The sequence below is a fragment of the Alosa sapidissima genome, chromosome 24 (assembly GCF_018492685.1).
Source record: "Alosa sapidissima isolate fAloSap1 chromosome 24, fAloSap1.pri, whole genome shotgun sequence".
NCBI lineage: Eukaryota > Metazoa > Chordata > Actinopteri > Clupeiformes > Clupeidae > Alosa > Alosa sapidissima.
This window is the reverse complement of record NC_055980.1, coordinates 2,801,539-2,814,922: the sequence shown is the minus strand read 5'-3', so window position 1 is coordinate 2,814,922 and position 13,384 is coordinate 2,801,539. Positions and strand designations below refer to the sequence as shown.

Here is a 13,384-nt window from a genome sequence, read left to right as displayed (position 1 = left end):
GCTGGCTCTTACGGGTTTGTGTCATTGGTTTAAACGACCCAAGACCCCGCCTAGATAAAAAAGAAGAGAGTGGGAGAGATAGAGAGAGCGAGGGCAAGATAAAGAAAAAAAAACAGAACACCCAACGTTTCTCAGCCACCTTAAAGGCTTGTAAAGAGGGACTACCCACTCACCACCTCCTATTTTCCCCAACTCTACTAAATTATTCGACTCACTCCAGATTGTTTCGAAAACTGTCTTAGCCTAGGTTACGAAAACACTATCGGCGTTGAAAGGATTAAGTTTTTGTCATTTAAAGGTGGAACATTATTTTTAAAAATCAAAATCGCTAGGAAGCATTCTTGAGGGGCGGATGATGGTGTTCGTGGGCGCCTGAAGTCCGTTTCTAAACTTGCAAACAGACCTCATATATTCAGGTAAGATTTGTCTCGAAATATCCTGAAACTGAGATGTTCGATTGTTTGCCATTTTCAATGTAAATAACGTAGGCTAACGTGTTTGGCGGTATTTCCCATAACGTTAGCTTCATGTAGCCCAGTGCCTCGGCTACGGCCATGTGTTTTCGCTTGACTGCGCCACGAAGAAAAGGAAGGGGAAAGATTGGATGGAACGTTAAGGACATTTTTGACCACGTAAAGCCGCACTGTCAAAATAAGCGAGCAGAATCACATTAGCCGTTTTCACCTTTATTTGAGACCAACATTTCGTGGGCGTTAAGTCTGTTTGTAACTGCCCAATCGATTCATTTAGGACGAGTAAGACGTAAATGTTTTCAAAAACGGCATGTGGACGTATCGTGGCTGGATAGGGTCTTGGGCACGATGGGTGTTCTTCCGTGGAATTCGGCTTATATGGAATAGCGTCATCAGAAGCATCTCTCACACTTGTACTTTTAAACATCTTATCGTGGCTTAGAATGGAGATTAAGCTTTCAGTTCGACTACCGTTACATGAGCAATAATGTTACATTTGCTCGCTATATATTTGCCCTGTAATAACTGGCCTGCTTTGGGACATAGTGACGTTACAACAATGAACCATTAGCCATGAGTCCCGAGCTATTAGCTATGTGCCCCAAGTTTTTGAGGGCATGTAGGGGGCGGCAACCGACACATGCTCTACCCCAAATTTTGTGGGGCGGAGTTCGATAATGTGAGATTAAAAAGTAGGCTATGAAACATCATCACGGTTTCTGCTCACGCGGTTTGTAACCCAGCCTGGTACACACACACGCCTGGTTTGAATCGTGAACGTTTGCCACTATTATGGCACGGCTTCAACAGACGATAGGCTACATTGTGTTCTCACTTTCGTTAGGATTTATTTGCACATTCGCAAATGTGGTTACCTATTTTGGTGTACATAGTCTAGCTACAGTGTATCCGAATGAATAGGCCAGCTTCCTTGCAAGTCCTGCACCCCAAGGGTTTTGGCGGCACTGTCATCCACGACAGTCTCAGCACTTGAACTACCGGTATGACCCATATTACGCGTCAGTTTGATCAAATGAAATCAATGACATGTGCTAGCGACTCTGAAGACCTGTTCCTGCAATTACTGAATCCGTTACACTTTATACATGAAGATATAGTATTGTGTAATCATCTGATATGCCAGCAGACGGCAATCATTTTTCAGCATAACATGTTGCACTTCTTATGGCACCACTTTCTTGAAATGCATTAAAAGGGATTTCCCTTTTTTTGGAATCTGATTGATTGATGTTTGTGAGCTGAATGGAGAGTGTCCTTGGAAAGAAGCCTATTGTGTGGGAGTTTGAGTGAAAGGGAGGGCGGGAGAGCAGGCCTGGGGGGATATGCGTAGACCCACAGATGTGTGCAGCTTGGACATCTGCTCTCTCTGCAGCCATTGTCAAGGAAACATTTAAGATGGTCGACATCTCAATACTACAAAGCCCCCTTTTCAGGCAAGGCCCATTGGGCAGGGGGCAGTCCCAAGAGCTGGCCAAGCATTTCCTCACGACTTTTCTGTGTTACTTTAGTACTTGGACTCACCGACTCCGCTCAGGTACAGGTCCGGTCCCACACTGAGAAAGTATCCAAATCGGTCGCCCGTGCCAAATTTCTCACTGTAAGAGCATTAGCTATGCAGACCCCACCACCAACAACAACCTGTTAATTCCCATCACACATACCCCAAGTAACAAAGGGAAATAAGCTCTTTCGAGGTGATCTCAACAGTTTAATAATAGTGACCGCAGAAATGGAGGGAAACAGAAGTTAAGCAGCTTCAAGTGCTACATTTTTTTTGGATACTTTAGATAATTGGCTTTCCTTTCTGCAAGCTGTACTTTTTGGAATGCGTAAGCTAGCTGGCTTTAAATTCTGATTGCTATCACAAAAAAAGCTTTTTTGTGGTGGGGTCTCTGACTCTCCTGCGCTCTTTAATCAGCAACTACAATTTCAACAGACAAACCTATCAGGAAACTTCCCAAGAGGTGTGCATTCCTGCCCATCGGTTAATTTATCACTAAGGCCGCATATCTGAGGGAAAGAGTAGACTAGGGTTCCTGGCAGAAGTTGTCAAAAATTCTAAGATGGTGGTTTCAGTGAACAGGAAGCTGAATAAAGTTCAGTCTCTGTTGCTCCAGTTGTTTAAGTATAGTTTGAGTACTTCCATTATTCTGCTCATGTCCACAACTGGTGGTGCTGACGTTCACCCCATGACTTAAGGCAGTCAAAAGGAACCTCTGTTCGCCCCTGCAATATTTATGACCATCATGCACCCACCCACCCCCATGCTCCACAGACACTCCCTTTGCTCTCGTCAGTAGAGGAGTATAGAGCCCGCAAAGACCCCTGCTAAAACCTTCTCTCATTGCAGTCATTATAGCAGGATTTATGAGGGCTTCTACCCTGACTATGAGCCTACACCTTTGACATAACTGGGCTGGAGGAGCGCAGGGCTTGGGCACATAGTTCAGGGCTGGTGTTGTATGATTGTTGGCTGAGAAAGGAAAGCGCTAAACATGCCCTCTGCGTGCCCCCTCCCTTCCCCCCTTTTCCACTACACCATTGCTCTTCCCGCCCAAAGGAGGGACCCTTTTCTGGTTGAGCCTCACTTCTCCTGTGGTCAGCGATTGAGAGGAGACTGCCTGTTTTCCTCATGGCAGACAGAGCGTGGGCTTAATTGCCCTGGTCAGTGTTGGTCATGTTGAGATGACCTGGATCCTGAGCATTGTGGATAAGTATGCACAGTGTGTGTAGGGTTGTGTGTGTGTGTGTGTGTGTGTGTGTGTGATGTGTCTGACTCGTCTTTAACTGGGTTGTGTCTGGAGGAGTCATCCTCTTTACTCTAGGCGTGGTGTTGGCTTGGCAGACAGCTAAGAGCTAAGAGAGGAAGACTTATTAAAAATAAAAGAGGAGGGGGAAAACAGCTACAAATTAGCAAAGAGAAAAGTTGACTGAGCCAACATTGTGAACACACCTCTTTAAATGTGTGTCTTCCATGTTTCCTCTGGCTAGAATAGTAAGGGGGTCAATTTCAATATATGATTTAATTGGTCTCAGTAGATCTCTTATCGCTCCCTGGTGTTCTCCTAAAGTGTCTAGTATGACTCTAGCATTAGTTTACTATGAATGTAACACTTGTCAGAGACTTAGCATTGTGGTCGTTAACCCTGAATTGTGGAGGAGAGTGATTTGACTAATTTGCAATGAAAACTCCTTGGATAACTCTGAGGTTGGAGTGCAACAGCAAGTAAGCTTACCCTCCTGGTTTCCCTGCCATGAAACACCCTTACCGCCTGCCTGAGTGAAAAGGAGCGGGAGAGGGTAAGGGGAAAGAAACTCTCTTGTTTTCCGCCGAGACTAGTCCTTCCTGGCAGTGGCTTGTGGGAAACATTAGGGAGAAGATGGGGGGGGGGGGGGGGGGGGGGGGGGTCCCTCACAGCTGTCCTACTCCAAGGACATGGACTTGAACCACTGTATTCAGTCCCATCAGAATCTTGCTTGTTCTGATTGTTGCTGTGACTGAATTTGCTGTAGGATTTCTTAGATTAGAAATCGCATTGATTTTGATGAACATGTTAAGAAAGCAGTAACAAATAATGCGGAACATTTGCCTTTTTTAAATATAGCAATAATAAAAGAAACTTGCAACCTGCAACTACAGCAAATCCGCGAATTTGTAAAATTGCAAAATCCTTAAGTTGTATTGTCTCCCTGACAGTGGAAGGGAGGAAGAAACAAGGAACTGTGCTGTCAACTAGTCACAGAGGGTAAAATTATGATCTCTTCAACCAATGAGCATGATAAAGTTGTAGCTTTTTCCTCCTATGATTCAAAGGTTTTTCATTTAGTTAGCGTTGGCAGTCTTCCATTTGATTGCGGCTGTGATGCTGTTCCCTTCTGTGTTTGATTTCATTGGGCATGGCAGGAACGTGAGAGTATGCCAGGGAATACGGAGGAGAGGAGTAATTGCATCTGTGAATGTCTCTTCCACGGGAGCAGGCAGGCTAGTGTGTGATCAGGTGAAGGAAGAAAAGGAGAGACGGCGCTTATCTAGCAGCGTGAGCCCAAGAGGAGGACTCGGAGAGCGAGAGGGAGCAAGAGAGGATTGAACGGGAGCGAGAGACCAAGAGGGCCGACACCTCGGGGAGTTCTCTATGTAGCATGCGCTTAGGAGATGGAGACTAGGTCAAGAACTACAAATGTTTTGCCATCACGCTTAAAAGTGCTAATTGGATATGAATGAATAATGAATAGACAAGCCTTTTAAAAGTGTTACTGCTGTAGCTTAACCTGTAGTCAATTAACAGGTTTGCTGAAGCCTGTGTGTAAGTGAGTTTCATTGCAACCTGTCTCGGTTCAAGAGTGTGTGTCCTGCTTGAACTGGGCCTGACTGATTTTTGTAACATTGAAGAACAAAATTACACTTAAGCTAATATTTGTTTCAATTATAACTTAATATTCTATAAATGCATATTAATTGCTGTGCTCTTTGAATGGCGGTTACATAATTTGCCACGGATTTCTCACAGGGAAATCACAAAAGGGCTTTCAGTGATTTTTAAAGAGAAGAAAGTTTTTTTCTTATGGGGCATTGAAGAACTGCTCAATTGTATAGCTGTGTTGAAAAAGAATAGACTCGAGTGAAATGCAATTATAACAGATGATCGGCTACAGAGGGAGGGACCTGTTAAATAATACCATCACTCTGGCTTTTGTGAGGCTGTCAGCACTTACATTTCTTTTTTTATCATTTACGCTCTCCTTTTTCATTGTTCACACTCCCTTTCTCTCTGTGTGTCTTTTGTGAAGATGTGTTTGGTCGAGACAGATATGTTTCACTCTCAAGGTTAAACGCATGAGAGCTGGGCTCTTGGATGAGATTGATGTCACTTCATTTCACTCTCAGTGACGTGATGAAGAGCATCTTCTTAACGATGAGGTTTCTTTGTGTTTGTGTGCAGGTGTTCGTTTGTGGGGGAAATATAAAATCCATGTCCCTCAAAATGTGCCATCGTCTTGAATAATACAATGGCCTCAGCCAGCTCAAACACTCTCTGTAAGGACTGTAGTGCTCTCTTGTGTGCACACAGACACCTCATCAGAATTTACAAACAAATAAAGTGCAGATGGTTAATCTGGTTGTTGTTGGGTAGGTGACGGCAGGGTTAGGGGCCATCTTTGCCTCCCTGGGTGCTGCTCCTCCTGGGCTGTTTGTGCCACTCTCCCCCTTCTCTCTGGGCATGTTTACCTGCTGCTTTACACATCAGCACTCTCTCCGGGAATAGAACAAGCATGGTGCTCTGGGGGGTTAGAGGGCTTTACCTGAGCAGGAGAGCACAGCGAGGGAAGAGGCGTCTTCACCCTCCCTCCAGGGCGCTGCGCAGCCCAAAACAAACAAGCAGGAGCATTAACATGGTGCAGATGGGCTTTGCTATTCTGTCACTTGGCGTTTGCAGGTTTTTATTAGTTGTCTCTTCGGGGAAGGGGGGGGGGGGGGGGGGGTGAGAGAGAGGGAGCAAAATGTGTGTCTGTTTCCAAGTGCTGTCTGTTCGCCTGTTGAACTCTCAGCATACTGGGGAAGGAGATGGACAGGCGGAAAATTAATAACATGCAAATGAGCCTGCAGGTGTGGGTCGCTACATGCCATGCCTGGTTTCTGCTTGCTCGCAGCTGAGGCACACATACTTATTCATACACCACAAGGAAAAAAGAGGCCCCAACAAAATGTGTTTGCTTGAATTGATTTATTTATGTATTTATTTGTCTATTTTTATATTTATTTGGAATGACTCATATGTGTCACCCGGAAGAACCGTGTATGTCTGTGAAGGTGATGGTCCATTTTTGTAGTGATGCTTGTGCCAGTGATGCAGGTGAATATGGCTGATGCGTATCAGTGTTGTGTAGTAATCATGTAAGTGAGTGAGTGAGTTTTAGTTGGAACTAGCCTCCCCGTGGTCGTCTTGAGGCCTTACATGCTGCAGACACAGCTGGCCTGATAGCCCCTCACCCGATACATGCCCTAAACCTTATGTAATGTCTCCAAACATTTGTGCTGGATCAGAGGAAGTCAGGCGTGCCAGAACTGTACAGCTCGCTCCCCAGCCTACTGCTCTGACCGTGAATGGGGGGGGGAGGGGGACAGATGGCGGTCCACGTTCCCAGGAACCGGGAGAGTGCAGGAGTGGGGAGAGAGAGAGAGAGAGAGAGACTCTGGACTGGAGGAATGGCGTGCTCATAGACAGCTGAGTTGTGTCAGGAGAGGAGGTGGGCACGGTGCAGGAGACTGGAGAGGCTGGAGCTTCGTCTGTCATTAGCGAGGCTGCAGCCATGTCTGCTCAGCCCAGTGCTGACTCTCCAACAAGACCCAGGAGACCAGCCTGCGTGCTCTGCTCACCATGGCCATTGTTTGTGTGTTATTTTCTCCCTGCTGCATCATTATGTGGAATGCTGTTTTTGGGAGCGTTCTCTGGAGTCCCTGCCCGAGGCGTCCCGGGCGGAAATGGGCCAGATCCTTGAGCCGCGCGCCGCTCGCTGTGATTGTTGCGCTAGCAAGCCGGGCTGCACTCTGTTGCTCAAGCCCACAGAGAGCTGGTGACCTTGCGCCTTTTTTTTTTTTTCTTCTGAAAAACAAATGGGTTATTATCATTAGCCGTGGCAGACGGGCACTGTGAACTCTGCCACCGGAGCGCTCGGCTAACGGCTGTCGCTGGTAGCGGGGGTTCAGGGGAAGGGGGACGAGGATTGAGACGAGCAGCCAGGAGTGGATGGATGAACAGAATGCAGAAGTGCTGCATGACGCCTCACAGGTGAGGACAGCTTGACAGAGGAGCGGGCCGAGGAGCAATGGGAAGTGAAGCTGATGAATGACTGATGTGCCATAAATGACAAGAGCCAGAGGCCCAGTGGGCCTCTCCTGGTTCCAGATGTAATGAAGGCAGGTTGTGCAGGCGAGCCTCAGCACACACACTTAATCACCTGCCACTTCCGCCCATGACCGCACTGATTGGCCTCCCAGCAAAGAAACAGGAAAACAACTAGAGGACAGGAATAGGGTGTTTTGGAGGGAAGCCGGTGTCCGTGTCTGAATTTGGCATTTGGCAAGGTGACTGACTGATGGAGGTCATTATCGTGTTTGTCCGAAGTCATGTCGAGCTCATCAGATAGTCTGGTGGGATCATTAGATTGAAGAGAGTAGGCTAACGGATGTGAGAGATCTATGGTGTGTGTGTGTGTGTGTGTGTGTGTGTGTGTGTGTGTGTGTGGGGTAGAGATTGAAGTGACAACAAGCTCAAATGGCCACACGTGAAAGGAAACCAACACTGATGCTGTTAACCTCAGCAGGGCCATTCCTACTTAAGTTCTCACAGACAGTAATGGCTATTTAGTAAGGGCGCGGGCATTGCAAGCCCAGTGCAGGGGCAGAGAGGGCCAGTGGCCAGTGAGTGGGGATGGCGAGGGAGGGGTGCAATTTTAAAACGTGTCTATCAGCAGTGGAAATCAGGTTGAGGTGGTTTCGGTCTTGATATTTTGTATCTATTGAACAAGCAGTTTTACTTTTTCATGTCAAGCTCATCAGATGGTCTGGTGGGATCATTAGATTGAAGAGAGTAGGCTAACGGATGTGAGAGATCTATGGTGTGTGTGTGTGTGTGTGTGGGGTAGAGATTGAAGTGACAACAAGCTCAAATGGCCACACGTGAAAGGAAACCAACACTGATGCTGTTAACCTCAGCAGGGCCATTCCTACTTAAGTTCTCACAGACAGTAATGGCTATTTAGTAGGGGCGCGGGCATTGCAAGCCCAGTGCAGGGGCAGAGAGGGCCAGTGGCCAGTGAGTGGGGATGGCGAGGGAGGGGACGTGTTTGGGAAAGCGCAGACAATGTGCCATCTGCACGCGGCAGGGAGCGCCAGCCACACGGGCGCACTGCTGGGAGCAACTATTGCATTGTTATTAAACGGCCGCTACCACACTGGCAGCCATATTAAAGCCAAGATGCCTGGCCTGAGACGAAAGGATGGGAGGAGGGGAGAGGAGGAGCGCGGGAGGAAGAGTAAGAAGAGAGAAAATGAGTGTGTGGGGGGGGGGGGAGAATGGCATCCAAAAAACACGTTTGTTTTTTTTCTTTTTCTGCAAGACAATATCTGCAGCTGTGGTAACCAAGATTAGATGGTACCACCACAGACATGTTGGAGAAGAGAAACAAAAAGAACGCTCTTCTCCTCTGTATTTTCCCTCCCTCCCCTTATCCAGCCCTCTCCCACTCTTCTCTTCTCCCACTCTTCCACTGTGTCTTTAGCAGATCTGAATGAGGCTGATTTCTGTGGACTACATCTGTAGACTCGCTGAGTATGGGCACAGTGTGTGAAGTGTGTGTGTGTGTGTGCATGCATGTTTGAGTGTGTAAGCCCAGTGGGGGACATGTTTGTGTGTTTGTAAACCCAGCGGGGGTGTGTGTGTGTGTTTGTGCGCGTGTGTGCTCTGTAGGTCGGTGTGTGAACTCATAGGTGTGTGTGTGTGTTGGTAGGTTTTTTTTTTTTTTTTTTTTTTTTTTTGTAGGTGAAGCTCAGCTGCGTTCTGTTAGCCTCAGCCACCCCTGCATTGCCTCCACCATCTCCCCTGGCCCTCACACACACACACACACACACACATGCAGTCACAGCCACACTCATGTCTCAAATCATAATGTTGCTGTAATGAAATGAAGGGGTTATGAAGTCCGACTGGATCAGATGTGTTACTAACATCCTACTTTATTAATCTGTTGGCATGCCTTGCTGTGTGTGTGTGTGGAACAAGCGATCAGATCTCTGAGCATGTTCTGGTATTGTTTTGGGGTGTCATGGTATTGTTTTGGGGTTATCGTCATCATCGGTCTTTGAGTGAGTGAGTGAGTTCATGAGTGTTAGCAAGACAGTGAGGCATGCTGCTCCTTCATCTTTCACTTGGGTACGTTTTGCAAGGGCTTGTTGAGGAAGCAGCCATGGTGCCTTGACGGAAGTTGACATTTCCAAAGGTCTGCCAGGAGAATCTGTTTGTGACGGCTTTAAATTATAGTGCAGGGGAGGAGAGGAGAGGAGGAAGGGCAAGAAAGAAGTGGAGAGGAGGAGAAGATGGGGGTGGGGTGTGCACAGCCTGGGAGAAAATGGCGTCTGCCTATTTAAATGCCACTTCAGCCAAGTGAATGTGCTCTCTGCCTCCCCATCTCCCTACTGTAGCTTTCTTTCCTTATCTTTTGTGTGTGTCAATGCTCCTGTGCTGTGGCAGGAGGTGCCGTGCTGTGTGTGTGTGTGTGTGTGTGGAGGAGGGTGTCTGTGGAGAGAGGCCAGATATATGGAAGAAAAAAAAGGGTGGCCATACTGGCCACATTTTGACCGAGCCCAGTGCTGTAGTGGAGGATTTAATCGTGAGAGAGAGTGTGTAAGAGAAAGCACTGTTGCTAATGGTTATATTAGGCCTCTTTGTTGTTATGTGTGCCCATTTAGTTGGGGGAGGGGAGAATGCCCCCCCCCACACACACACACACACACACACACAGAGAATGGTCAGTGTGCAGATGTGCAATTTTAAAACGTGTCTATCAGCAGTGGAAATCAGGTTGAGGTGGTTTCGGTCTTGATATTTTGTATCTATTGAACAAGCAGTTTTACTTTTTCTTTTTTCTTTTTTTTAAATTTTGTCTCAGTTTTAGATTATGTGATGTTTATATTGTTATAGTCTATGTTGTGGTGATTGTGGCATGTTCTTTTGGATGCATGTTCAAACATTATTACTGCCTCTCTGATGGTGTGGAATCCAAGTAGAAGCTGGTCAAACTGGTTTCCTGGAGTGCCTCAGCATTTTGGCTAGTGGGCATGCAATCTGCCTGCTCAGTATTCACACTCTCATGCTTCTCTGTGTGTGTGTGGTTGGTTGGTTGGTTGGTTGGTGGGGGGGGGGGGGCACACACACACACACACACGCACACACACGCACGCACGCACGCACATCTTTCCCTTAAATCTTTCATCTTTCCTTTAAAATCACTGTGGCAAACAAACCATCCTAAAAAACTTCCCTCCGTGCCTCTCAGTGTCCCACTACAAGTGTATGCATGTGCAGCGCAGACAAACACACACACATCCAGTGCCACTGTAAGCACATCAGTTTTTAGCGGAGTCATTTTCCATAATTAAACAAATGTATGTGTGTGTGTGTGTGTGTGTAGCACTGGTCCTGATTAATGGTGCAATTACATAATTCATTACACTAAAAAATGAACATGGTGATAACGAGCGAGTATTGTGTAATGATTGAGTTCCGCGCCTCATCAAATGGGGAACAGAAGCTGGCCTCTATAGGCTCAGAATGTAGGCTATGCTACAGGTGGGGTCCTACTCACACAAGGAATGGAGCAGCCCTATGGAATTTTGGATTTTATGCAGTCGCAAGGCTTCCCGCACCGCCGATGTGTCGTACTGAGTGTGTTTGCTGCTAGGTACAAGGTTTTCATTCTAGTGGAGTGCGGTCTAATGTGCTGAATGTGAGGAGATTCAACAGATTTTCTTCTCTGGTCCTGTTTTCTGTTTGTTTGTTTAATGACTGAGTCTACTGGGTGGCTCCAGGAAGAACCTGATGGTTCCTGGATGGTACGGTAGGCAGCAACTAGTTAGAAACAGGGGTGGGTCTCCAGGCACGAGTCTTTTTCTAGGTTACACTTCACCACACACACACACACCCACACCCTAATTTTGGGACACACCTCTGTGTGAAGGTGCTTGCCTGTGTCAGCTGAAAGGTGAAGGAGTGTCTTGTGTATTTGTCTGCATATGCATTTTCCATTTCTGTTTTTGAAGCATCTCACTTGGGCCAATGTGGACTAAATTATCCACAATCTTTTCTTTTCACTGAAAACAGGTTTGTTAGCAGCACAGCGCCTTTTTCTGTTTGACCAAACTCTTTTTCTGTGTAGTGTGCAGTTTGGCGGGTGTTTGCTGTGCACTAATGTTTCTGCCGTGTGCCCCCTGGTTTTCTTTTTTGCCTCCACAGTGTCAGCGCTGAGGGCTTAGGGCTGGAGCTGAGATGGCTCCCAGGGAAGGGCTTTGACTTGAGCTCGCTTTGACTGCTTCTCCTCCCAGCTCTCTCTCTGCTCCGTAGCGCGCCACAATCTGCCCAACCCCTCACACTTGCTCTATTGTGAGGAGTGCGACAGAAAGGAAAACTTGCTGAAAACAGAATATTTCAAGAGAGGATTTGGGGGGGGGGGTCAATACCTTGAACTACATTAGAACACTCGGGTGTGTTATTTACTTGCCAGAAAAAAATTGATCCAGAAAAATCTTAGTCTGTAAAGTGCAGCAGGGTGATTTGGTGTTTTTGCCTATTTTTTATTTTTTTTTAACTCCAATAAAAATAGACTGTGCTTCAGTAGTAATCATGAACATTTCTTACAAAGACCAGTCATAGTTCCTGCAATAAACAAATGTGTGCAATAGCCCAGTGTGACACCGTTAGCCTACCTTAGAATAATTATCTGGAAATAGGTTAGACCAGTTAGCCTATAGCTAAAATGGAGCTAAAACCCGCTTCCAGTGAATTATGCTACGCTTGGCTAAGGGTGTTGCACTGTGTTATTGCACACACACACATACTCATGTATCCCTTTATCTAACGGCAACCAGCAAATAAGCTAATTTCCTAAGAAGTTGGCATGTTCCTTTAAGTGTGGTCTAACAATAGTTGTGCAGGAGACTGGGCACTGACCTCAGCTCTGCGGCAGTCCTGCATATTCAGTCATTATGCCAGCCAAGCCCTGATGAGGATAGACAGAGAGAGGGAGAGAGAAAATGGCTGAGTTGTCAAGATGGCTTTTTTCATTTTCGCTGTTCTCTCTCTCTCCCGCTCTCTTTCTCTCTCGCTCTTTCTCTCTCTCTTGCTCGCTCCCACTCAAAACAATGGCAGCTCTGTCTTTGTAGAATAAAAGTTTGAAACTCCACTCTGATGCTTGAAAGCAGGTGGATCAAGTACTCCCCTGTTTCTTTTCACAAGTTAGACTGTTTAATAAATGCTGTCTGTATTGAGCACATCATATGTACTTGGTATGGGTAGATGCTATATTAAGTGTCAGAACTGTATTGGAAGTAACAGAAACCAGAAACCTCACAGTGCTTTAAATAAGAGGCTTTCATAAACTGTACAGGGGGAGCATGAAGGCAATAAGACCACAATACAGATGCTTATTCATTAGATGTGGTTCATTTGAAGAACATGTGAAAATCGCTTTCTTTATGAATTGGTGTAGTGAGTCCCTCTGAAGTTTAGAATCTTTTTGTGTCTTGTGGCAAATCTCTTGTTAAGTTGTATTTGTATGCCTGTTTGTTGTGCTAAGATACAATGCAGTCATCAAATGAAAAGACTGAAGAGTCTCAGTACATGTGGTTTACATACAGTGTTGCAAAAAGTTTCAAATCATACTGAAAAGCGCTAAAGAAACTCCAACATCCATAAAATTTGACAAGCACCTTGAGTACTCTCCAGGTAGAACGCAAAACTAAAACACACAGGACTAGCAGAACACATTTTATGGTTTTGCTAAGCACCGTTCAGTTTAAAGTTTACAGGTGGTTTTACGAGCCTCAGTTTGCCTGCAGAGTTGGGAAGGGGGTAAGCGTTGTGGGTATTTCAGCCCGAGAGCTCCACAGTCTGGGCTGTAAGCCTTTCTGGGGCCTCTGGGGCATAGCTGGCTCAGGTCCGTTTGGTAATGTGAGCTGTCAACTCCAGCAGGGCAAGGGTTGAATGTTACCAGAGTCAAGAAACAAAACATAAAACAAAACGTATTACAAAAATACCCGAGGTAGCCACCCTGCTGTCTTATCGTCTTTTGTCTTCTTTTGCCCAGCCAAGAGAATAAATGTGGACCTTGAAGGGCAT

At 46.3% G+C, this 13,384-nt stretch overlaps 1 protein-coding gene across 1 annotated transcript in view; it reads left to right on the top strand.

Moving 5' to 3' along the window:
• The first annotated feature begins 78 nt into the window (after positions 1-78).
• The window catches only part of LOC121700045 (C-terminal-binding protein 2), a 78,680-nt gene continuing 65,374 nt past the window's right edge, over positions 79-13,384 (top strand). Inside the window, exon 1 of the mRNA XM_042082710.1 lies at positions 79-416. The gene's annotated coding sequence lies outside the window, so the exon portion shown is untranslated. The remainder of the gene's footprint in view (positions 417-13,384) is intronic.